General features: G+C 53.1%; 1 protein-coding gene across 1 annotated transcript in view; it reads left to right on the top strand.

Moving 5' to 3' along the window:
- Nucleotides 1–22,508, top strand: part of GDPD5 (glycerophosphodiester phosphodiesterase domain containing 5) — a 94,755-nt gene that overhangs the window by 12,730 nt on the left and 59,517 nt on the right. Inside the window, exon 2 of the mRNA XM_027774217.1 lies at nucleotides 19,497–19,568. The gene's annotated coding sequence lies outside the window, so the exon portion shown is untranslated. The remainder of the gene's footprint in view (nucleotides 1–19,496; nucleotides 19,569–22,508) is intronic.

Raw genomic sequence — 22,508 nt, 5'->3', positions numbered from 1 at the left:
CTGGCGGCTTGCTTTCTAACTTTCCTCTCTCTGTCTCTCACTCTGTCCCTCTCTGGTCAAATAAAAATAAAGAAATAAAGCTAAATAAAATAATTCTTTAAAGAAAAAAAGGAGCTTATTAAAGAAAATGTATTTCTTCTATGAGCAAGGAAGACACACAGAAAAAAGAGAGAGACAGAGACAGCACTCAAACAGGATCTGAGGCTATGGTCTACCCCAGCTTCAGCCAGCCCGAAATCATGAGCCAGTATGTTCCTGGTGTACTCAGGGAAGTCTCCAGACTTGAACAAGGAACCTTCCCACGTGGATCAACCTTGCAGAGGATCATGTTTTACCACTGTACCACCATCCAGTCTTGGGATCTTGAATGTATGTTGACATGAATGAGGGGTCCCTGACAGGTGACATGGTGCGCAGCCAGTCTTTCCCACGCTTGTTTGGACATGCCACTCCTTTGTCACAGAGCAGGGTCCAGGACTAGGAACTAGAGAACACTGAGAAGAGTGGTGGGTGTGCCCTCGCTTTGCCATTTGCACAAGCAGGCCTCAGCTGCAACTGGTCTCTTGGCCTGGGGCTGTTTGCATTTTGAGAGAGTTGTCACAGGGGTTGCTCTGGCCCTGGGAAAGGCTTGCTAACAAAGGTAGAGCTTCAAACCACAGGGACAAGTGCAAGGTGGTGATATTCTTTTCAGCCACCAAACGAACACATCTCCGGCATCTCCTGTGTGCCAGGCACAAAGCCAGCACTCGAAATGCCAAGACGAGTCTGACTAAGACTCTTCCATTTCATTTCCCTGTGCCTGCTAAGGGTTTTCAAAGAATGACAAATAGAAGCCTTAAAAGGAAGAAGTGATTTTTTTTAATTGCTCTAGGCCTTTAAGGTGGGTGGGTGGGTGACAGGCTGACTCAATTATGTGGAGCTGTACTGTGTCCCTATGTGGTCCCTTCCGTGCACGGAGGCGGGAGCATGGTGATTCCAGGACACTCTCCCTGGGCAGAGTGCTTCGATGATGTTGCAAGGGAGGTCAAGAGTGTGGGGAGGCTCAGAGGAGGGAGGGAGGGAGGGGCAGGAGAGGTTCTTCTTCTCCAGAGCTGAGCTTCAGGGTGGGAGACTTGAGCACCTCTGCAAAGAAGAGGTGATTAAGAGTGGGGACCAGATGAAGAAGGTACGGGAGGAGAGGACGGAGGACAACAGCTGGAGGAGCTGCAGGGCCGACCACTAGGTTAGTGCCAGTTGAACAATGGAGGGTTCTTTGAGGGTCAGACCAGGTCACATTCATCCGTGTCCCCAGGGCCTGTCTGGAGCCCAGCAGGAGTTTGGGGACTGACTGCACTGTTCCATCATAGGACCTTGGACAAGTCCTTCTAGTCAGTGTCACCTGGCACATCCCTCCCAGCTCAGAAGGGTCCTCAGGAATTCCAGGCAGGTGCCAGGGGAGACCTGGTTTCCTGTCCCCTAGTCTCAGAGTTCTTTGAGCTGCGTAGCACGGCAGGGCCCAGAAGCTCCCTGAGTAGGGGCAGCCCGTCTGCTGTCGCTGGCACTTGCTCCTTATTCTTCTCATAGCAGATGGCCCACCGTGCTGAGATGACATTCTGATGGGGTGTGGAAGAAGGAGAGGAATCAGGGAGGGAGGTCAAGCCAGGCTGAGGTTGAGGGCTTGTGCTTACAGTGGCTGGGTACAGAGCAGGGAATTCTATGTGAAAATGAGTGAGTTACTGAGTCTCTGAGCCTCCATTTCTTTGCCTATAAAATGGGGATAATGGTCACTCCTACACCAGGCATTCGTAACAACGCAGTGAGGTAACATTTGTGAACACGTCCTATAAACTGACGTACCCCACATGTAAATAGTTCTTCTCGTCAATTACATTTGTTTGTCCAGTTTCTGCTAATCCCCCAAGCCTCTGCCCACTCAGCACCTTTCTGGAAGTGCTCCCTGGCGGCTCCCTATACACCACACAGGCTCCTGCCTCTGGGTATGCTTTATCCAGGCCACAGCGACAGGAGCCGTGGATTAGGCACAGGCTGCGCCCGAGGCTGAGGCTGCGTGTCTCAGCCCGGTGTCTGTATGTGTTTGAACAGGAGGAGAAGCAGCACCACCCGTCCTACATGCTTGGCCAGGAGACTACATACCCACCCCACCCCCCATACCCAAGCTGTGACCCAGCGGCCTGCAGAGTCTCAGGTCTTGGCCTTCGGGAAGTGTGGAGTGATTTCTCACTTTCTGTCTCTCTACCTCTCTTTGTCTTTCTGGTGAGCACATGCACTCTATAGCAAAACACTCCCCCACACCCTGCAAAAAAAAAAAAAGGCCAAGTAGGAACACACTTAAGTGCCTGACCCTCATCTCTGTGCCTGTGCAACCTTGAATTTATGCATTGGCCTCTCTGAGCCCCAGCTTACCTCATCTTTAAGAGGCTGATGTAAGGCTAGACCCACAATTCTGGTATGAGGTCAAATCAAATAAGCCCATGGGTAATGTACCCACAGTATGCCTGGGTACATGGAAGTCCACTGATTTGCAGGGAAGATCCAGTTGACTCCAGGCCAGAGCAAAGAAACTGGATGTTTTAGAGCCTTGATCTGTGGCCTCTCCTGCAGGAAAGATGTTTCTGGAAATGGTCTGCATAGCTTAGAAAGATCCCCACAGCTGAGACTCCAGCAGAGGAAACTACAGCACCCAGTGTCTGTTGCTCTTCCCTAGGGACCAGCAAAGGCCTTGGAGCAAGACAGACCTGAGTGTGAATCCTGACCCTGCCACATGGACCAGGAGACCTGGCTGAGGCCCTGGTCCTCCCTATAAAATAGCGGGAACAGGTTCCTACTTCTCAGAGTCAGTGTGAGGTTCCAGTGAGAAATCCTCTATAACACTCCACTGGAAACACACACACCGAGTGAGATAGGTGGTGGGTGCAGGGGCAAGTGGGGGAGGAGAGCCCGGGACAGGACAAAGGCTCAGGCAGCAGAGTCTGGTCCCCATCCAAGTGACAAGCAGGCTCTGTGGTGGCCAGCCAAGCGGGGCCTTGTGTACTTTCCTTACTGGGGCAGCTGGTTAGCCTCTGAGTGGCCCCAGTGCAAGTTCAGGTCAGCCCTCCCCACACCCTGTGTGTGCTCAACTGGCCAGACTTGGGCAAGAGGCTGTGACCTGTCCCAACCCCTGGCTCTCAGCATGTCCCTCAGATGACCTTGTGGAGCAGGCTCTGTCAGGGGACCTAGGGAGCAGGAAACAGGTCTGTCCTAGGGGTCTGGCTCTGGGTAGTTGGAAAGGAGGATTCCAGAGAAGGATGGATGGTGGTGACTGGGCCAAGGGGCGGGGGCAGTAAGTACCCCTAGCCCGGGAATATTTCTGCCCAGCTCTGCCACTAATTCCTCATGTGACCTTGAACACCTGACCTCCCTCTCTCTGGGCTCAGTTTTCCTATCTAAAGACGATGGTGGAAGATGTGGTCTCAGGAAGTTGTGACCACAGCGAAGCAGTGTGAGGGGAGGACTGGTCTCCATGCCAGCCAGGTCTGGGGTTCTCACCAGCCTGTGACCTTGGGCAGGTCGCCAGCCTCTGTGAGCCTTTCTGACCAGGGTGTGCCAGCCCAGCTAGCAGGGGCAGACAGATGGTGGGCTAGCTGAACCTGGCCTTGATGCCTCAGGGCAGCTTGGGCCCTTACTGCCCTTTCCCTGCCTCTCCTACAGTACAGAGCTCGCTAGGAATCTTGCCCCGAGCTGATCAGGGGTAGGTGGAGGAGCATGCTAACCCTGGTGCTGACCCAGTGCTCCCCTCCCTAGGGGTCCAAGGGCCAGGGTAGAGCTGGCCATCCTAAGACTCCTGAGGGCTGTGGGAAGGAGGAGGTTCAAGATGGAGGGTATGCACACCCTATGTCCGTCCTTCATGGGCATCTTGGAACCTTGGTCCTCTAGACTCACAGACTCTTTCTGGTCCCAGATCTTGGAAACACAGGATAATGGGAAGTTGGGATCTTGACCCTGTGAAATCAAGACTCAGAAGTAACCTTATGGTCATCTGTTCTAAACCTCTGTTCAGAGACATCCCCTCTGCGGACTCCCTAAATACCCCAGCGACGGAGGCTCAGCCTGCAGCCTCCAGCGTGGTCCTCGGACATTGGCCAGTCACAGGGCATCTCCCATCACCTCCCTGTCCTCCTGGCTGACCCCAGACTCCCCTACTGTGAGTGGCAGCCTGGGGCTTGTTGGTGCTGGTGGGTGGCTGGAAGGAAGCAGGCCCTGCCCAGCTAAAAATAGAAGGCTTTGGGCGATTTAAGCAGCAGCCTGATCACCTCAGGCCTCCCAGCTAGGCCCCAGGGAGCTTATTAGCAGGATCTGGGACAGCCTGGGTCCACCCAGGTGGAGGAGAGCGGGTAGCTGAAGGGCATGGGGCAGCCCCGGCTTCCCTGGGATTTCTCATCCCGTTTCCACATGACTACACTTTTTCCTTTTCCCCAGGTGGGGCTCACCCCTCCTGCCCATTCCTCTGGGGCTGACTGGGGAGCATCACCCTGTGCTCCTGGGAGAAAATCTCTTCTGGGACATGTTCAAACAACAAACCGGCCTCTGAGAGGAGTAAACAGGGCAATGAGGATGGTTTGGTCTGAAAAGACTGGATTGAGGGTGGCCACATGGATTGAGCACCCACCATGTGCCAGGCTGGGCTCCACGTCCATGCCTTCACCTCATCTACCCTCACCACGGACTGCGGGAGGTATCCTTATCCCTGTGAGGCAGTTGAGGCCACTGGGGGCAGCTAGGACTTGGAAGAGCTGGGACTAGGACCAGGGACGTCCCCTCTCATTCCTTCTGGGGGACAGAGGAGGGATTCTGGAGAGTCCAGAGAGGAGGTGAGAAGGCAGCATTCCTGGAGAGAGCCCTGGCGGTAGGAGTTCACCTCCAACTGGTGACTTGCCCTCTCCTGACGGTAGACTTGGCTGCTCAGAGTGAAACGGAGGCGAGAAACAGCGCGGGCTTGGGAGGAACTGCCACTTTCTCACACAGACTAGGTACCGGCGCCCAGCTGCAGAGTGCGAGTGGAACCAGACCCATCCGGGCTCCAGATCCCCCTTCTGCGAAGTGGGCAGAGGCTGCTTGGATCTGGAGCATGAGGTTGCAACTCCAGATTCTTGTCTTTTGACCAGGAAGTATCCTGGCCCCTCCTTACTGGGCATCCCCAACCCCAGAACCTCGGACCTCCTTCTTCCCCTCAGAGAATATTCCCAGTGTGAGAACCAGAAGCATACCTAGAAATCCTAGCTCATTGAAGAGATAGGAAGACAGGCCAAGGACAGGGACTGGCCCAAGGTCATCCAGTCAACGGGCCATGTAGTCAGTGGGCCTTGAAGCACACAGTAGGTATTCAAGAAATTCCTTCTTTCTGGGAACCAGCAGTTAGCGTAATGGCTATGTCGCTGGACTCCCACACAGTCGACCGCGGTGCGTCCCAGACCCGGTTAAAACTCACGCCGGGCGTGTGTGCGTGTGTGCCCAAGATCCCGAGAGGAGAATGGAGGAGAAGGGATTGCGGCGTGACCATCCCCCGTGGGGGTTGATTTCTCGCTTTCTGTCTTTATGTCTCTCTCTGTCTGTCTGGCGAGCGCACGCACCCTATAGTGAAAACCTCTCAAAAAAAAAAAAAAAAAAAAAAAAAAAAAAAAAAAAAAAGAAAGAAAGAAAGAAAGAAAGAAAGAAAGAAAGAAAGAAAAAGAAAAAGAAAAAAAGAAAAAGAAAAGAAATTCCTTCTTCCTTCCATGGCAATGCACGCTATTGGATGGGCTCGGGGTTGGCTGGGAGATGGTGTAGCTGGATCCTGGGAGAGAAGCAGAGCCCAGAGGCACAAGTCCCTCTCTGTAGGGGCCCAGGCCCATCAGTGCTTGCCCAAACTCTGCCCAAATAAAATGCCACTCTTCTTTGAAGCCCTCCTGAGTTCTCCTCCCTCACACTCTTCCTGTTCTCCCTGGGAATATGTCTTTAATTATGGTAGAAAACACCTAGCACAACATTTCCTGCCTTCGTTTTGAGCATGCAGCTCAGAGGTGCTAGTTAGCTAGCTTTACGTAGGGAGTGCAGATCTCCAGAGCTTTTTTACCACGCAAAACCGAAACTCTGTAACTCTCCCTGCCCCCAGTCCCCGATAATCACTGTTCTACTTTCTGTTTCTGTGACTTTGACTGCTTTGGATAGCTCCTCTAAATGGAACCAGGCAGTATTTATCTTTCTGTGCCTGGCTTGTTTTACTGAGCATCATGTCCTCTGGGTTCATCCAGGTTGTAGCAGGTGACAGGATTGTCTTTGCTCTGAAGGCTGTGATATTCCATTGCATGGATAGGCCACATCTCGTCTGCCCATGCATACCGCTGAAGGATACCCTGCTTGCTTCCACCTCTTGACTATTATAATAAGAGTGGAGCTTTGTGGGACCAGCAGATGGCGTAATGGCTATGTCGCTGGACTGCCATGTAGTCAACCACAGTTCAAGTCCCAGACCTGGTGGCTTAAACTCACACAGGGTGTGTGTGTGTGTGTGTGTGTGTGTGTGTGCATGCCCAAAATCCTGAGAGAAGAATGGAGGAGAAGGGATTGCAGCATGGCCTTCTCCCCTGGGGGGTGTTTCTCGCTTTCTGTCTCTCTCTCTCTCTGGAGAGTGCACGTGCCCTATAGCAAAAACCTCTCCAAAAAAAAAAAAAAAAGACTGGAACTTTGGAAGTTGGTTGGTCAGTTTGGACCTTGGCTCACATCTTCACTTGAACGCAAGTCTGAGTTTCCCCTTGTTCAGTTGTGTATCTCCAGATGCCTGGCATGGCGACATCACAGTAAGAGGGAGGTGGCTTCATTCTCAGTCCCCACTTTCCTTTGGGGCACAGATCCCTTCTGTCCACAGGTTATAAGACCTACATGCCCACAGCTCTCCTGTGTCCCTGTGCACAAGGTCAGCCCCACACCTGGTGAGTTTTCGTGTACTGGAGCTGGGGAGCACCTGGGCCTAGAGAAGAACAGGGGTCATTGAGTCTACTCGGCCAGTCAACAGCCACACCAGTATTCAGGCCAGGTCTCTGGTCTCCCAGCATGAGGACTGTCCCCTTCATGAAGTCCCAGGATGCATGGGCCTTGTCCTTGGGAGAGTTGGGTCCCCAGGCCTGTATGTAACCCTGCAGCACTCATGCTGGGCAGGTGGGGAGCAGAGAGGTGAGCATCTCAAGAAGACCCCTATGGGCAACGAGAGGCCGTGGCTCTTCTGCCTACCTGGCTTCTCCCAGGCTGTGAGCAGCGGGGATGCCCCATTGATGGGGGCTAAGGTCAGACTCATTTGCACGTTGCATTTTTGCCCCTGGAAGCTCCCTCTTGGCTCCAGCTCATCGTCCTTCCATCTTTCATTGGCTTACTCCTTCCTTCAAACCTGGCAACCATGCCCTGAGGTTGCTATGGGTGGGTTACCAATCAGATCTTAGTAGGCATGGCAGCGAATAGCGTGAATTCTGGGGCTCAACTTCCTAGGGTCAAATCCTGCTTCTGCCAGGATTACTACCTCCGTGCCTTTGGGCAGGTTGCTTAACCCCTCTCTGTGCCTCAGAGACTGCTCTAAAGTGGGGAGGATAATGGTCCCTGCTTTGCAGTTGTTTTCCCAGTTATCATTGTTACATAAGGAACCCCGTGGAACTTAGTGACTTCCCGTAAGAACAGTCATCTTATTAGCTCACCATGTCTCTAGGTTGGGGAGGGTGGGCACAGTCAGGCATTCTGGGGCAGGGTCTCATGGTCCAGGCAGGGAGTAGTAGCCCTCCTGGTGAGGAGCATCGTCTGGGCTTCTCTGGCCCTTCATGAGGTCTCAGGCCCCTTTGTGCACTGTCACAGCCTCTGAGCAGTCAGAGTGGCTGCCCAGTGGCTCAGGGCTCTAGTAGGAGGCTCCTAGAAGCTGTCACCCTTGAGACCTGGTCCTGGCTGTCTAGTAGTGTCCCCGCAGCCTCCATTCCCAAGCCCTCTGAGATTCAATGGAGGACATAGAACCCACCCCTCTGGGGGAAGGGTGTCAGAGTGACACTATAAAGAGAGCTTGTGGCCTGGGCGATGTCACTGCAGGTGTCTTTGGAAATACAGTCTTCCACAGTTGTGAGGGTCAGATGAGTCAAAACACAGGAAGTGTCTAGAACAAAAACTCCTCATCGTCTATACATGGGAGCTATATATAGACACATATGCGATTTACTCAGGGTGTGCTGACTTAGGCCCAACTGCCACGGTGGATGCCAGGCTCCCAAACTGCAGCATTCCCCACTGGGTACTGAGGGGTCTGTAAGAATCCGCCACACAGAGGCACAGGGGAAGACTGCCATGCAGAAGGAGTTGGCTGCGTGAAATCATGGGCAGGAAAGCACCTGTCTCAGAGCAGGCACTAGCTCCAGGTGATGGGCTTCTCCAGGAGAGCAGGCAAGACTGGAAAGGTGAGGCCAGGCCAGGTTGAGACAACCCCTAAGATGCATATGGGGTTCGTACTTGTCTGTTGGTTCCAGGGAGTCCTTGGCTGTTTCTCTAGTGGAGCTAAGAACTGTTTCTCAAGTGGATCAGCAGAATTTGAGGAGTCCTGGACTTGGGGAGCATAGGGGAGGTGATGGCCAGTGGGGCTCACAGCCAGCTGTTTGTCCTGGAGCATTTGCATGGGTTTTGAATGCTATGTGCATACCCACCTGCTTGCTTTCCCTCCCCTCCCAGGATATTGGATACTCAGTGGGGTTTCTCTGCTCTGATGGGCTCTACTGTAGAAAAGGCAGAGGCATCTGCAGAAGCCTGGCAGCCTACTCTGGAGCAGCTGGCAGGGCCAGGAGACACCCATTGGTGGCCTCCTCTGCCCCCAGCCTCATCTGTAGAGACTGGCCCCTGCTCTTGTTCTCTCCTCCCCAACAATCTTCCCATTCTGATTATAGCCTTGGAGCCCAAATGGAGCAGGCTGCCATTTGCGGGGCTGTTGCTGTCTCCTCCGAGCTCTGGCTGCATAGGCCAGAGCCATACCAAGCCAGCCTGCCCTCCCAGAGCCAGTGGCCTCTACTAATGCCGTTTCCAGAGCACACAGGTCCCGTGGGCCTGTCTTCACAGGTCTGTGTGCACCTCCAAGCCTGTGTGCTTGTGCCTGTGTGTCTACTGCATCACCTGTGTCTGACTGCAAAGGTGTGCTCTGCGTGCTTTTGTACGTCTGTTTCAGTGCATGTGTGTGTACGTTGTGTGTTTGTACATGTGTGAAGTGGCCCCCTGCTCTCTCCCCAGGCCCCATGCTGTCTCCTTATAAATGGTGAACAGGTTAGAGTGTCTCTAAAAGGAGCCAAGTGTGAGGAGGGGGAGATCTGAGGGGCCCATGGGCTGAGGGGAGAAATCCACTGAGGCCACAGTTTCCCAGTTTTGAGGCCCCTCTTCTGGGGCCCTCATGCCAAGCTGGGGCTGGATGCCAGGGACCCAGTGTCAGCTCAGACACTGCCCTGCCTTCTGGGACCGTCTGGGCAGTCAGATGCACGTCTGGACATGTATGACTGCCCTGAGGGATGTACAGGGCATATGAACATGAGAAGGAATTCCATGTCTGCCCAGAGAGGCCACAGACGCTTCCTGGGGGAGGAGTTAAGCTGAGACTCAGGGATGTTTGATGGGAGAGGAGGGGAAGATGCGGAGAGTGGAGTAGGGCTGGGTGTCAGATGGGATCTGGAAAGAAGAGGGAGGTGGGAGGATGGCCACGAAGGGGCCTCAAGATGAATGCAGTGGGAGGAGCAGGGTTGGGGTGGGTGACACGTCTCCATTTGGCCACCATGGGTGTGAGTTCCTTCAGGATGTCCAGAGGACCAGAGGACACAGCATACTTGGGTCTGGAGCTCGGTCCTGGTGGAGACCAGGCTGGTTGAAGCCATGAGGGTGAGTGGACCATATGGCCTAGGGAAGCGTGATGCACGGGGAGGGAACGAGGCCTGGGAAAGGGATAAGCCAGCTAGGCAGAGCTGAGAGGCCGGGGAGGGAGAGGCTTTTCAGAAGGAGGACAAAGCCTGTCTATAAATCGGCCAAGGATTGAGAGGTGCCCAGTGGGTCATCTCACATGGAGGCCACTATTGAACCTGGAGAACAAAGGGTGGTGCATTCGCAGTAGATGGAGAGAGAGTGTAGACAGCTCTTGCAGAAGTTTGGATGAGGAGGGAAAGGAAGAGAGGAGAACCTGGAAGGGGTGGAGGGGCAAGTGGGGAGACCCAGGTCTTTCCACTGTGGACTGGACAGAGCCAGCCAAAGAGGAAGTAGAGGGAGGGTGAACAGCCATCTGCTGTGTGAATGCAGTGGGAGGAGCAGGGTTGGGGTGGGTGACACGTCTCCATTTGGCCACCATGGGTGTGAGTTCCTTCAGGATGTCCAGAGGACCAGAGGACACAGCATACTTGGGTCTGGAGCTCGGTCCTGGTGGAGACCAGGCTGGTTGAAGCCATGAGGGTGAGTGGACCATATGGCCTAGGGAAGCGTGATGCACGGGGAGGGAACGAGGCCTGGGAAAGGGATAAGCCAGCTAGGCAGAGCTGAGAGGCCGGGGAGGGAGAGGCTTTTCAGAAGGAGGACAAAGCCTGTCTATAAATCGGCCAAGGATTGAGAGGTGCCCAGTGGGTCATCTCACATGGAGGCCACTATTGAACCTGGAGAACAAAGGGTGGTGCATTCGCAGTAGATGGAGAGAGAGTGTAGACAGCTCTTGCAGAAGTTTGGATGAGGAGGGAAAGGAAGAGAGGAGAACCTGGAAGGGGTGGAGGGGCAAGTGGGGAGACCCAGGTCTTTCCACTGTGGACTGGACAGAGCCAGCCAAAGAGGAAGTAGAGGGAGGGTGAACAGCCATCTGCTGTGCCCCCCCCAGGAGGATGCCCGAGGGGTGGCATCCTGGAGGGAAGCTGGCGGAGTGCAGAGAAGTACCATGCCAGGCACTCTTCAGGCCTACCAAGCTCTGGCAGGCTCCAGGGCCTCTGACAGTGTCTATAGGGTGGCAGCAAGTCCACCAGGGTGTGGTGAGCCTCCTAAGAGCCCCATAAACTCAGAGCACCCTCGTAAAGCAGTCTCTGGTCAGGAGGGGACGCTCAGGGCCGGGCGGGGCTGGCCTCTGGTGGTTTTGTGTCTTCAGTGCTCACAGAGGTGGCATTATAGATGCTTGGGACAAGAAAGACCTGGATGGTCAGGGCACTGCTGCGCCTGCTTCCAGAGGCCACGCCCAGCACCACCCCTGGGTCCAGCTTCCAGGTCCTGGGAGGGTCTTCCTGTGGGTCTGCCTGTCGTTCCTGCTGTGTGTTCCCTTCTGGTGAACTCGTCCAGCCCTGCTCTGTGGAGCCAAGCCCATCAGCCGGCCTCCTTGAGTGGTGGCTGGTGTTTTTACAACTTGTTTTCATGAAGCGGTTTGAAGTCTCCCTGCATTCCCAGAATGTTAGACCCGCCCTGATTCACAGGGATTGACCAAAACAGGGTCTGAGCCAAGGAGAGGAATCTGAGGATTAGTCATCCCCCCCTCCTCGGATCATCTGCAGATCCTCCTCCCTTGCTTTCAGTGAAAAAGAAAGAAGGAAAGCTAGCCTAGGACAGAAACCTCTCGGACAATGGCGGGCCAGGACAAGGGTGGAGTGCAAGGAGCACTCAGGCTTCACTCTGGGCACAACTCGGTCTGACTCTACCTGAGGTGGTCTGCCAGATGGAGCTCTTTGACGTTAGCCTCTGCAAGTCCCTGGCTTCAGTGTTCTCCTCTCTGAAATGGGCACACTGATGGCATCTACCTCCTAGGTGACTGAGGTTTTAGGGACCTAGAAGCAGACCCAGAGACCAGGATTCGTGTCGAGAGTGATGGATTAGAAAATTTCCCAGGAAAAAAACTGCTAAGGGACTAGGGAAAGTAGAAGCAGGAGGAGGAAGATGAGAATCAAGAGACAAATTGCAAGCCCAGCCCTATAGACAACTGGGTCTAGTTTCATATGACTGGCATGGGGAGCTCTGGGGACAACTGGGTCTCACTCTGGAGTTGGCCCTGTAGGGACAAGGGTGCTGGAACATGCGTCCCTCCACCCAGTCAGTCATGGCTAAAGGGCTGCCTCGGGGCACGGCCATCCCCATGGCAAGGGAAGCTGGCAGCCTGAGGACAGACCTCCCCCACAGCCAGATGCTGGCTGTTGAGAGGGACCACATAGCGCAGTGTGCCCCCAATGGCGCAGGGATCCTAGGGGATGTGGGTTTAGCCCCATGGCATCTGCTGTGGAGGATCCACACGCACATTATGGGGATAAGGCATGTTAAGTGCTGACCATCAGAACCAGCCCAAGAAGAGACAGCTATTAGAAACGGGGTGTGCAGAAGGGAAGCCCAGGATTACACAATCAAGAAGGGGCATGCCTTCTGGGGGGCTGCCGTCTGCCCCCCACCCCTGCCCCAGCCCTCTCTCTGTCTCTCTTTCTCATTTCCAGAGACAGAATCCGTAGAGCTCCTGTGCTCATCATTTTCGCAGATGATCTGGCTTTGGGTGGTCTGTCTGTCCCAGCCTAGAGGCTGCTCTGGTACCCTGTAGCGGTTCCTCCTCTCCATCCCACGTGCCCAGCCTGGAGGGCCTCAGTGAAGACCAGGAGACAGGACAGGGCTTAGGGCAGAGGGTAAGGCTGTGCCCAGGGGCATTGAACACCGCAGTGGAAATCAAGGCCCTGAGCCATCCCTACCTGAATGGAACTTGGCCTTTCTGCCCAGCCCATTCCACTGGGTCCTTTTCTGGGCGTTTTCCATAGAAGGTGCTTTTCTCCAGGCTTTCTCCATAGAAGGTGCTTGGGGATCACTCAGGGAACTCGTGTTGCTCAGCATGTCCCAGGAAAGAACAAACAGAAGTTGTCCTTCCAGGCCGTTCTGAGTAAATCCTAGGACTCTGACCATGTGCCTTCAACTGGTGACATCAGCCTGGGTTGGCCCCGAGAGCACCTGTCCTAACCTCTCTCCTGCCCCCTGGGTCACCCATGATCTGGTCTCCCTGTGTAAGCCCCTAGGAGTCAACTCCACAGTGCCTGACGGGCCTGGCTTCTAGTGAAGATTCCATCATTGGCTGTGTGGTCTTGGCCAAGTCACTTCCCCTCTCTGAGCCTCAGTGTCCCACATTTCTGACTAAAGTGTTGTATGTGCTCACCTAAACCTGGTCATTTCAGCATGGTGCTAGTCCCTGTTTGGCACAGCTGGCATCCAGAAAGGCAAGGCGATGTCCATGATCATGTGGCAAAAGGGTGGGGAGGAGAGCGCTAGGACCTGCCCCCAGCCCGTGGCTGTTTGAGCACTTTTCCCTTTATCAGCTCTGCTCTGCACCTCCCCACCTGCTGCCCCATCCCCTCTTTGATTCGGAAGCTGAACCAGGTGCCCAGTGGCCCGGATGAACTGAGGCAGGCACTGGACTGGCCAGTCCCCTCTATTGACTCGTTTGCTCATCTCACAACTGTCCCTGGCGCACCTGCGCCGTAAGGGTCTGTGTGCAGATGGGTGCCGCCCTGCTTTCATGGCTTAGTGGCCAGTCCACTGCCAGGTGGCACTCTACCCTGAGACCTCCCAGGGCTGAGAGTGGCCCCAGGAGGCAGGCAGGGAGTGGCTGGGCTGAGGAGGTGGTGCCAGGAAAACAAGTCTGCCCACTGCTGGATATCAGTTGCTGCCTGTGGAAGGTCTGGCCCTGTTCTAGGCGGCATGAGGCTGGGAGACCCCTTGGTCATCAGCATGGCCCCACCCCTCCCTAGCTCCTGCCTCTCAATGCGCATGGTGGCTCTGGCGCCTCCGTGCCATTGCTAGGCCTGAGTTGCTCCATCAGGAGCCTGGGCTGTCCACTGAGCACACAGGAGAGCTTGGGGAATGTGTGTTGGTGGTCAGATTTCTGATTGTCTAGACAGGCCCGGGCATCAGAGTGTGCATCCAAGAGACCCAACCAACCCCCTTAAGCCTCTGTTTTGCCTATAGAAAACCCAGTGTAGATTGCTTCTGTAGAAAACCCAGTGAAGGGACCAGCAGGTGGCATAACGGTTATGTTGCTGGACTCTCACATGGTCGATTGCAGTTCAAGTCCTAGATCTGGTGGTTTGAATGCCAGACAAGTGTGTGTGCATAAAAGACCCTGGGAGGAGAATGGGTGAGAAGGGATTGTGATGTAGCCTTGCACCCCGGAACCTGGCAGTCCTGTTAGATGGCATTGGAGAGAGGGACGCTGAGGAAGGGAGGGACCTTGAGGAGGGTCTGTGGAGACACCAGGAAGTCCAGGCCATCACCTCTGAGGGGAGCCTGCTCTGGAAGTAAAGCCCACACAGAGGTGTCAGCTCAAGGACTGCTGTGTGGAAGGGCAGGCTCTGGGCAGGGCTGGCCATTAGAGCAGATGACACTTGCAGAGGTGAGGCAGCCTGGGCCCCACAAACATGAGCAGTGGTGGGCAGGGAGGGCACAGGCCTGCCCCTGAACTTGCAGAGTCCAGAGCAAAATGCAAATAGAGACCCATGTATCCTTGACAGGTGCTCAGAGGTTCTAAAGCAAGGCAGGAGACTGTTACGGAACTAGGTTTGAGTTCCTCACCTCGACCAACATGCCTCCATGACGTCAGTGAGAAGGCGTGTGTAAGGTTCTAGTTTCATATGACTGGCATGGATACAAGGCATGTCTGGATGTGGTGTGGGAGGGCTGGTGTTTGGATAAGGAGTGAGACGTAACTCATTATTATTTATCTCATAAAATGCATTTCGATGGGACCAGGAGTTGGCAACGGGCTATGTCGCTGAATTCCCATGTAGTCAAACGCAGTTCAAGTCCTGGACTTGGCTTAAACTCAAGCTGGGCACGTGTACATGCATGCCCAAGATCCCAAGAGGAAAATGGAGGAGAAGGGATTGTGGTGTGGTCATTCCCCCTGGGGAGTGATTTCTCGCTTTCTGTCTCTCTGCCTGTCTTTCTGGGGAGCGCACACACCCTATAGCAAAAACATCTCCAAAAAAATAAATGCACTTTGTTATCTTCATTTTAGCAAGATGATTAATTAGGACACAGAAAATCTTGTAATAAGCAAGATGGCCATATCATTCATGTTCTATTGATGGCAATGATCTAAAGGATTAAAAATAAACCAGGCAGGGACCAGCAGATGGTGTAATGGTTATGTTGCTGGACTCCCACGTAGTCAACTGAGGTTTAAGTCCTGGACCTTGTGACTTAAAACTCACACCAAGTGCGTGTGCATGCATACCCCAAATCCTGAAAATAGACTGGAGAAAAAGAGATTGTGGAATGGCCATCCACCCTGGGGGGTGATTTCTCGCTTCCTGTCTCTCTCTCTTTTTCTCTCTGGCAAGTGCACATGCCCTATAATAAAAATCTCTCTAGAAAAATTAACAATAATAAGCTGGGCAGGGCTAGCAGGTGGCGTGGTTGTTAAGATGCTCAACTCCCATATGACTAACCACAGTTTGAGTCCCAGGCCAGGTGGCTTGATATCTCACTTTCTGTCTGTCTGTCTTTCTCTCTCTGGTGAGCACATGTACCCTATAGCAAATTAAAAATAACAATAATAATAAATAAAATTAAATCATTCTTTTAAAAATAATAAAATGAGAATAAACTGGGCACAGTGGCATACCTCTGTCACCCCAGCAACTCTGGAGGCCAAGGCAGGAGGATCTCAAGTTCGAGGCAACACGGGGCAATCTGGCAGGTCTTTGGCAGGACCCTGTCTCTAAAATAAAGAAATAAAGTAAAGTAAAATGCAACCATGTTCAACGTATGCAGAATTGAATTCATGTCCCTCGGAAATGTCAACTGAAATAAACATAAGCACAGGAAAATTGGTTTTAATCCATAAAACTATTTATTAAAATGAAAACCACACATCACAACGAACACATGTCAGATTTTTACATAAGATTATTTAAATAGAGATGAACTATGAATTCAGATTCTTGTGAATTTTATAAAACTGGAGCTATTCACAATTCTCGTGTCCATCTAGTCCCAAATGAGTCGTTTCCATTTATTTGAGTAATGTGAGTTATTGAACAGCATAAGATGTTCCTTGGCCACCAAGTGCATTTTTCACGAATCCTACAGCAATTCACGAGTACTCTTACACCATGAACTGGGACGGGAAGAAATGTCAAGGGGGGGAAGGGTGTGAGACCGGATTACTGGGAGACTGATACTCAGTTATGCAGGAAGCCATGCACACTGGTGTCTGAGAGAGTTTGACGGATTCATTCTTCTCTCCCCTGCTGGCCACCTAGCCCCCGCCTGGAACCACCCATCCCCCAAGTGGTTGGTGTTCACCTCCTCTCAGCAGCAACCCAACCACAGATCTTGACCACATCTAAACAGAGCCACCTTTTGTTTTTCAAGTTCAAGAATGGAGAAGAGTTTTCTTTTTCTTTTTCTCTCTTTTTTTTTTTTTTTTTGCTATAGGGTATATTGTGCTTGCTGGAGAGACAGAAACAGAAAGTGAGAAATCATCTCCTGGGGGGATGGCCACACTGCAATCCCTCCTCCTCCATTCTCCTCTCGGGATTTTATGCACACACACTCATACCTGGCATGAGTTTCAAGCTTCCAAGTCCAGGACTCAAACCACAGTCAACCACATAAGAATCCAGCATCTTCACTACTACGCCACCTGCTGGCCCCAAGAAATGGAAATGAGTTTTGCAGGGCCTGAGTGAGAGGCAATGTTTAGAAGCACAGGTCACATGGATGTCACATGACACAGCTCCTGCAGGTACATTTGCACGCAGGTGTTTGTGATGTGTGGGACACAGGCTGGTGGCCCTTTTTTCCTAAGGGCAGTCCAGAGATGAGCCTTCTTGCGAATGAGATCTCTCTCGTACCGTGGGCTGTAGACAAATGATAGAACTTGTGCCACAGCCGCAGTGTAGATCCGCGTATCTTAATTCATTCACTTGTCTCACTCGTGATGCGTTCGTTTCCTACGTTCACTTGCTCCAATGGTCAGGGGCCAAGCCATAGCAGCCCGTGACTGTGCAGACGAGGGAAAGGAGGCTCAGAGGAGGGCCCACAGCGGAAACGTCCCTGGATCAGGCGTCACAAGGCAGAGGGGCAGGGCCGTATTTCAGGTCAAATCTGGATAAATGTGACTGGTCCCAGCCGGCCTCCCTTCTTCATCAGCCTCATCTACCCAGCCACCCCACCAGCAGGGAGATCCTGCAGGGCATTTCTGCTTGAAGAGCCACTTCCTGTTTGGGGTTGAGCACTTCCTTTGAATAACTCACAGGTTGCCACTGGCCCCATGCTGAGAAGCCAAGGTGGGGGTGGAGCCAGGCCCAGCATGTCACTCTCTGCCTGCCACCCCAGCTGGGACCCGGAGACTAAGCAGGAGGCAAGAAAGGAAGATATCAGCCTCCTCCCAGTCTCTGCCTCCCCCAGCCTGGCGGCAGGGGTTCTGGAGAGGCCTGGGCAAGAATGGGTGGCCTCTGCATTCAGCCAACCCTGGTTTCCAGGGTGGCTGCTGGTCCAGGTGGGGTTGACAGTTGCAGCTGAGATGCCACCGGGAGAGCTTGTGTCATTTTCTCTCTTTTTTTTTAGAGGATTTTTGCTATAGAGTGTGTGCACTTGCCAGAGAGGCAGAGAGACAGAAAATGAGAAATCACCCCCCGGGGGGATGTCCACGCTGAAATCCCTTTTCCTCCATTCTCCTCTCAGGATTTGGAGCACTCACGCACACATGCTCAACATGAGTTTAAAGACGCCGGGTCAGGGACTCGAAATGTGGTCGACCACATGGAAGTCCAGCGAAGTAATCATTACACCATCTGCTGGCCCCCATTTTCTCTTCTTGACAGGACAACAAGGTGCAGGAGAGAGGGCTGGGCCAGGGTCATGGACTTGACCTGGCATCAACTTTCTGGCAACTGTGCTGGTTCTCTGCCTCTCTCTGGGCCTCAGTTTCCATGTCTGTCTGATGGGGGAAGGCTTGATGACTGGTCTTTGCATAGCTTGGTATTGCCAGCCTTACGTCAAAGATTTGAGTTTGAATTCTGGCTCTGCCACCTCGCTGGGTGTGTCCACCTCTCAAAGCCTCGGTTCTAAAATGAAATAATAAGTCACTGTAAGTGTTTTATACATGCCAACTAATTTAATCCCCCCATCAACCCTACAGGGTAAGTTTTCTTATTATTGTTTCATACATAAGGAGATCGAGGCACAGAGAGGTTAAGTGACTTGCCTAAAGTCACACAGCAAGCCAAGATTCTAACTTGGGTGGTTTGACCCCAGCTCCCATGCTCTTAATCAATATGTCCTTGCTACTCGAATTGTGATCCACAGACCTGCAGCATCAGTGTCACCTGGGAGTCTGTCAGAAATGCAGACCGTCAGGCCCCAGCTTGAGTCAGACTGCATTTGCTCATGATCCCCTGGTGATTCGTGTATACAGCAGAGTTTGCAAAGCCTTGGCCTGTGTATATCTCCTCCCTCACTCAGGCCTCGGGGTCATTATGAGAGAGAAAAAAACGAGTACATGTTATAAACTGTAAAGTACAATGCATCCTGGCACTGAGTGAAACCTGGGGCTAGAGGTGCAGAGACGGGCCTGGGCTGCGCCGAGGTCCATCCCTCAGTAGCCAGTGGTATTTCCAAGCCGTGTCTGAGCCAGCTCTCTCCTCAGGTCCCATGCTGAGTCGTGGCTGTGTGTTTCCTGGTGGAGTGTGTGTGGCCCCAGGTCCACCTGGGCTGTGAGAGTCTTTGTAGGGGTACAGGCCCTGGCTAGGCACCCACCTGAGCCCTGGCTACTCTGACTGCAAGATACCAGGAGGCCTGGTCCCACTCTGCCTCTGCCTCAGGTGCCATAGCCAGGCCCATGGCCCTGCAGTCTAAGCATCTCCTGGTAGGTGAGGTGGTGACAGCCTATTGCGCTGACCTGAAGTCCCCTTTCCTCCCTACCCTCCCTCCCTCCCTCCCTCCTTCGGCTCCCTTCTCTTCCCTACTCCTGTGGCCCATCAGTCCTGTCTCTCCCCCAGTGCCTGGGCAAGGGGCCGCCCTGCTGGCTACAGGCGCTGGTGATGGGGGAGGCAGTGCGTGAGTCAGAAGTCAGGCATATAATTGTAGTGCCCTAGGTCCCACCTCCAGCCCACTGGCCCTGCCTAGGCGGCTGCTCAGAACAGCTGCTTTGGCAGCCCCTTCGGAGAAGCAGGTCCCTGAGCAGTGGGAAAGGGCCTCTGCCCAGGGTGGCTGGGCCTGGGATCCTGTCTCCAGAGTCCTGGAGGGGTACCAGGTGGTTTGGGGAGCAGTCTGTCCAGGTTTGGGTGGGGGCTGGTTTGTAAGTGCTGGCTTCTGTGGCCAGGTGAGAGCTTATGTTCCTTGGGGCTCACCCACCAGCTTCACAGCTTCCTGAGACAGAGACTGAGTACGACCCGTGACCCCACTCAGCACAAGGTGGGGGCCTACTAGGTTCAGGTGGGAGGGTGTAAGGCAGAGGCACTGATGAATGGTCTCGCGGTGTTTGTCCCTTGTCCTCACAGTTCTCCCGTGGATTGACATCACTGCCTCCGTGGACAGGAGCCCCGCTTCCAGCCACTGGTACCTTCTTCCAGGTAAAGAAAACTGAAGGGGTGGAGAAGAAAGGGGTTGGAGTCAGCTGCCGAGAGAGTAGCTCATGGAGTTCTAGAATAATGCCCACTGTTCCCACAGGGCAGCACTTTTCAGTTTATGAAAAAAGCAGGAGAAACAGGAATCCGGAGCCCATTTTATGGACAAAAAAAACCTGAGACTGGGACCAGCAGTTGGCATAATGGCTATGTCGCTGGACTCCCATGTAGTCGACTCATGGTTCGAGTCCTGGACCCGGTGGCTTAAACTCATGCTGGGCGCGTGTGCGTGCGTGCCCAAGATCCTGAGAGGAGAATGGAGGAGAAGGGATTGCGTGGCTATCCCCCCTAGGGGGTGATTTCTTGCTTTCTGTCTCTCTCTGTCTTTCTGGTGAGTGCACGTACCCTATATTAAAAACCTCTCCAAAAAGGGAAAAAAGCCTGAGACCATGAACAGAGCTGTTTCTGCTTTAATACAGTGTGCCGGGTCTTGTCTGAGGGCTTTATACATATTAGCTCATTCCATAGCCCAGGAGCTTGGGCCATTCTTAGCCCCGTTTTATGAACGTGGAAACTGAGGTGCAGCGATGTGAAGAAACTTGTTCATTTGAGTAAGTGGTAGAGTTGGGTTTCAACCACACAGGCCAGCCTATCGGCCGCCTCTGATTTACTCCCTCTCTAGAACCAGGTAAATTTCCTTGGCCACCAATTGGGGAGTTTAATGGGCTCCCAACTCCAGCGAAGATTTCTATTTTAAGAGAGAATTCTAGAGAAAGTGATGTTTCAGCCAAAGGAGTGAATGGCAAATGGTGGGATGAGAGGCTTTGAATCACGTACTTGGCATGAACCTTCAAGATGGGCCCGATGACTTCTGAGATGTTCCTCCTCAGCATTTGAGCAAGACCAGTTTTCTTGGATGCTCGAAAGGAAATCTCGACATTTGAAGAGAAAAAAAAAAAAAAAAAAAGAGTTTAGCCCCCAGGTTCTCAGACTTGCCCAGAAGCGAGGAAATTGCTGTTCTCTGCAGAACACCGAAGGCAAAAGATGTTAATAACAGTGATCAAATTAGTATCCTGTGCTAAATCCGAAGTCTTCTTATACTAGATCTGGTACAGAAATATGCAAACAGCAGAGGTTTAAGAAACATTTGTGAGTGAAAAGTACATAATTGAGACTTTTTTTTAGTAACTTAATTTTTTTCTGTAAATTAAGAAGAGGCTAATTATTATTCAGAGGCAGAACACAGACCCAGCTCAGAAGCGACTCTGCAGTTGTGTGGTTTCCGAGGCTCTGATTCGTTCTTTCTTTCCACCCTTCTTGACTTTAACCAGCTTTTTGACTGACAAGTAAACAGGCTTGGTGCTAGGGCCAGTGCAAGGGATACGAGTCTTCTACAGGGCGACTCCTCTAGTGGACACAGACCTGGGGAACCTGGTGTCCCCCTCACCCAATACAGACCCACGACACTGTGGGCTTCAGGGAAACTTGGCCAAATGCTCAGAAGTCCAGCTGGCAGGCGGGGCGGTCTCAGAACAGATAATTAGGGAGCAGGAGGCAGCGATCATTTTCAAGAGCTCTGCGGATGGTGCACGTACTAAGGCAGGAGGCCAGGGCATCGGTGGCGGGGAGTCAGCCTAGCTCTGCACAGGGTCTGCTCGTTATGATGGACAGGCTCTGAACTGGGTGGGGAGGGCTTACCTGGCAGCAGGCCCGGCCTGAGCGAGGGCATGGAGGTAGGCATGCTGGGTAGCACATTGCCCTGTGAGGAAGGGGAAAAGGAGGTGCGGCTGGAAAGGCAGTGTCAGGGGGAGGAAGAGAGAGATTCCTTACACGTAGGGTTTGCTTCTCTCCCCATCCCCAGGCCTGCCTGGGAAGCCTGTCTGTGTAACGATTCTGCTGTGTTATAAGTAGCCAACATAAGTCCGCTCCCTGTTCCTTCAGGAGACAAACGCTGGGCAGAGACAGGTTTGTCCAGCACACATCTCTGCCAGACTCAGCTTCCTCCTCCTCCTCCCCCTGCCCCATGCAGGTGGCACCCCTTCCCGGGAACCCTGGAGAGGCGTCAGAGAAAGGCCAGCCTGATCCCTGCGACTGCATCACAGGGCTCCTGGGAGCAGCTCGAGGGCCACCCTGAGGGTGACAAGATGGTAAAGGCTCCCCCTCACCAGGCCCCAGGCTGGCCCTCCAGGTACAGACAGAAGCTGAGTTTTACTTGTTCCAGAGAACACTTGTCCATGCCAGCAGGGGAGAGGAGGACGGGGCAGGAGCTCCCCAGGATGGCCTTCCTCTAGTGCTGACGGAGAGCTCGGCCCTGCAAGGAGGGAGGGGCCTGTCCCCAGAGGATGCGAGCCCATGCACGTCTCTGGCTCATCCTGGAACTGGGGACCACCACTCGGAGCTGCACATGGGATTTCTGCATGGGAAGGAAGGCTGGGTGGGTGGCTTCAGGACATGGTGGCACTGATCATTTTTGACGTAGTAGTCTGAGATCCAGAAACAGTTCTAAGATACCAGCTGGATTGTTCAGGACTCCGTGACCAAGTCTTAAGCAATGATTCTAAAACTCTGGATGCTCGAGCGGGTTTGGAGGATAAGGCAGCTGGATCCCGCATGGCCATTTGTGCAATTTGAGTCCTGGATCCTGTGACTTGAAAAACACACTGGTGTTGGGACCAGCAGCTGGCGTAATGGCTATGTCTCTGGACTCCCATGTGGTCAACCATGGTTTGAGTCCTGGACCCGGTGGCTTAAACTCACACTGGGCATGTGTGCGTGCATGCCCAAGATTCTGAGAGGAGGATAGAGGAGAAGGGATTGTGGTGTGGCCATATCCCCTTGGGGGCGGGGATGATTTCTTGCTTTCTGACTTTCTGGTGAGCACACACACCCAATAGCAAAACCTCTCAAAAAAAAAAAAAAAAAAAAAAAAAAAAAAAGAAAAAGAAG

This window comes from Tupaia chinensis, unplaced genomic scaffold, assembly GCF_000334495.1.
Source record: "Tupaia chinensis unplaced genomic scaffold, TupChi_1.0 Scaffold000047_1, whole genome shotgun sequence".
Lineage (NCBI taxonomy): Eukaryota > Metazoa > Chordata > Mammalia > Scandentia > Tupaiidae > Tupaia > Tupaia belangeri.
The sequence above is the reverse complement of the archived record's forward strand: the minus strand, read 5'-3'. Positions and strand labels throughout refer to the sequence as shown.